The sequence below is a fragment of the Gavialis gangeticus genome, unplaced genomic scaffold (genome assembly GCF_001723915.1).
Source record: "Gavialis gangeticus isolate Ggan-Ray unplaced genomic scaffold, GavGan_comp1, whole genome shotgun sequence".
Lineage (NCBI taxonomy): Eukaryota > Metazoa > Chordata > Crocodylia > Gavialidae > Gavialis > Gavialis gangeticus.
In genome coordinates, this window is record NW_017728993.1 from 22,765,827 (window position 1) to 22,769,709 (window position 3,883).

Sequence of the window (3,883 nt, forward strand, 5' to 3'; positions counted from 1 at the left end):
CCACAGAGTAGCACAGTTAGGACCTTTGGCAGGAGGAGTATCTCCAGAGGGGATTAAGCGATGCATATTCGGCTCTCATGGAAATGGGCCACACAGATAATACCAGTGGTCTCCAGCGTAGCACAGGGGCTGCTACTGACAAAGAGCCATCCAACATTGGAGCTGGTTTGTCAGTCCCAGCCGCTGGACCCTACTGGAGCCAGTTCAAGACCCCGGTGGGGGCTGGGAGGCACAAACAGCTGCTTATCAGCCACACAGCTGGCTCCAGCCCTGTCCAGACTGTAGTAAGCACTAACCGTGAGACTGCTCAAAATAAGCCCCAACTTGTAGTACCGCCTACTACAATCCAAACAAATCACGTGCTAAATGTTCTGTGTGACAGGGCTCAAAGAGACATTAATTGCTTCTACTATTGATTTTAGATGCCGTCAGCTTCAATGAGGCCTATGTTTGTCTGCAAGTCCAAGGTCTGCTTGATGTCAACCAGCAATTTCCTCCACCATAACACTACAGCACATTATGGCAAATCCTTTTCTCCCATTGACGGCAGGGTTGGCAGGGATCTTTAGTTTTGCATAGCCATAATGGTCCATAACTTCAACCCTGACCTGAGCTCTCATTGCTTGCTGAACAGTAGCACTTGGATGGGCCTGCTCCGTCTTGGGGCACCACTGTTTCAAGCTCTATAGGAATAAAAGCCCTTACAATGTATGGAGGGCCATAGATTCAAAGCTGGCACATCCAGAAGGGACCACTATAACCACTTAGGATCTGGCCTCCTCCAACTCATTAATGAATGAAACCTCACAACACCCTCTGAAAAAGGCTGGTGTTATTATTTAATCCTTTTTCCAAAGAAGGGTAACAACGAAGCATAGAGAAGTGACTTGTCCAAGACCGAACAGCCAGTTCAAGGCATAGCAAGGCATAGAGTTTAGCTATCATGTACCTAAGCCAATAGACATAATAACACAGTCCTTACAGACGCAGCTAATTAGCACCTCTGAAAGCTCTTTTATATTAAGTTGTGAGAGTTAGGGTGTGCGTGCATGTATGTGTATGGGTGGGTGTGTGTGTGCAAAACTATTGCTTCCCTTCGTATGAAAATCACACTGCATGTTACAGCTGGTGATTTAATTAGAAGGGCTGTTATCTGCTTTGACTGTGGATTCCTTCATTACTGTAATGGGTAGCAATGAAGGAACCTAACAGACCAGGTAAGGAACAGGAGATGAAGGAGATGCTGCAGCAGTTTGACATGTATTTGGAGAAGGACTGGAGGCAATGAGAAGGGGACACATGAGTATGACTAAGGATACTCTGCCAATGGACACAGCATGGACGGGTGGACTGACAGATAATTCAGAGAGAGATTTTGTCAACAGCAAACACAAACTTGAAATAATGTGGAAGGAAAAGAAGCAGTTGGACATGGCGGGCTGCACACGCGCCAGGTGTAATAACAATCTTTGCCTCTATTCACACAGGCCTATGAAATTATTCCCAAAGTATTTATGTGCATTTCTGAGTTACTAAAACCCAGGACGACCACATAAAGAGAAAAAAACAGCAAATATACTCAAGCGATGCGGGAGGAGGGAAAAGGAAGGACCTAATTTTGGGGGAAAGATTGGACGAGCAGCATGAAGGTGATAAAATCTAAGCGCTGTCCTTGGAGTCTGCAGACACTGAAGGGAAGGCTGAATGCAACGGGGTATACGTGGAAGAAGCAGGACACAGTTAAGGAAGGCAGACTGGACTGCAGGGTCTCCCGAGGGAAATGGAGAAAACTATCACCTGGCACTTTTACAAGGAGGCAAGATCACCGGGTACATACACAGGAGGGCTTGCCCTGGGTAGGGAACGGGTTATGTGATCTAGCAGGCCTTTCTCATGTCTATATGGCAAATGAGAAATCTAAATGAATGTGAATCCCTCGAGCAGGCTAATGGTCCGTGTCATACAGTATCCCGACTGTGAAAGCAGCAGCATGAAATTCCTCAAAGGAAGCTGCACGAAACCTTTCAGCAGACAATTATGGAATGACACATCCATGGGGCAGCTCCTTCCCAACCTCGTTAGCTTGTGATTGACTAGATCCGTGGCACTCAACCTTTGGATACTATGGACCAGATGAGGCGTGCAGGGCTGGTCCACAGGCCGGATCAGACCCTGCACTATAGGACTGGGCCCTAGGGGCCCACATTACCCTTGCCCAGTCCTTTTGCCCAGGATTGGGACCCATGCCGCCTGCATGCCTGATCTCACACCCGAGCCCCTGTGGGCTGGATCTAGCCTACAGGCTTGGGGGTTGAGCACAGATAGAAAATTAGGGTTGGAAAGGACCTCACAAGATCACATCTAGTCCACCCCCCAGTCCAAGCGGGACCATCCCCAACTAGCTCATCCCAGCCAAGGCTTCGTTTTGGTTTATTGGCAATTTTGAACACCTTTTAAAAAGTGTTTCAGATGAGGTCAAAAAAGACATTACCCGCAAATTGGAAAGTCAATAATAGATTTCTTTTTTCTTATGGTCTTCTCTGAAACCTTTATTTTTTTCTTTTTTAGTTTCCAAAATAAGTATTGTTTTCACTTATCCCAATCTTATGTGGAGTAAAATGAAAAGTTTTGTGTTGGCAAAACTGCACATTTGATTTCAATTTTGGCTACTTGAAAATGTTTGTTGATTTTTTAAAGGGAAGTTTGGACACGTTAAGTCATTCTGTGTGTTTCCTGCGTGCACTGTTTGTGTATGGTGAGGTTAAGGATCATTTAAAAGCTTTCTATGGCTTTTATTGTTCTGCTGTGTGCTTCCTTCTATCCTTTTTTTCATACACATGGCGTGTCTTCAGCAAATGCCTAATTAAGGAACGCACGGGATCATAAATCAGCAGCATGGCCCCCGTTTATAGAAGGGAAACTGAGGCACGGGGGGGGACATCTATATGAGACGCTGACTGTGCAGCACTGCGTTGCATGGCACGAAGCATGGCGCGATGCTATTGCGCAGTAGTAACAAGCTACTGCGCAGTCAGCATCACCGAATAGCTATTCAGAGACAGCAGAGACACGTGCGCAGTAACATGTGTGTATGCAACTGTGCGGTCAGCATCCCGTGTAGATGCGGTCAGAGAGATAAAGCAACTCGCCAAAGAAAGCCTGGGACCAAAGCCAAGAACAGTACCTACCTTTCTCAAGTCTCAGCATAGGAGCCTAAATCACTTGGCCATTCTTTTGTCCCGATCCTGTACTATTTAAATATAGAGAATAAGGGCCAGGTTTTTTAACAGGTATCTAGGACGATGCCAGGGATCTGATTCCAGGGGGAGCTGGCTGCTTAAATACCTCTTAAGAAAACCTGGTTTGAAGTGGCGTGAAATGCAGTCAGTGCAGCGTCAAGACAAAACTCCTGGAGCCTCAGACCTACAGCAAAGCTGCGGGAAGATGTTGACATTGCAGCAGGGCTGAGGGGCTAACAGAAAAGATGACAACCAGGCAGCAGAGCCATGTCCGCTATTGAGGAGTTAAGCAGCTCCAACAACAGAATTAGCTCACTGCAAACAGCTTATTTTAATGACTCTGCCTTGTACAACAACATCGCCAGGACTAGCAGCTGGGTAGGAAGCGGCCAGAAATATGCAGGTAAAGAGGAAGCAATAAGCAGCACCTCGGAGCGGAGGAGGATTTCAGGAAATCTGTGAGCAGCGGTGGTGAACAGGTCCCCCCTTCCCCTACCTCCTCCCTGCTCCACCCACACCTCTCCCTCATCCCTCCATGGTCCCCTGCTTGACTAAATCTTGGATCCTCCAAAGGATGAGGGCAAGACTATCTTCCATTGCCATGTACAAGCCTGCAGGAGTCATTTAATTTCCCTGTGCCTCTA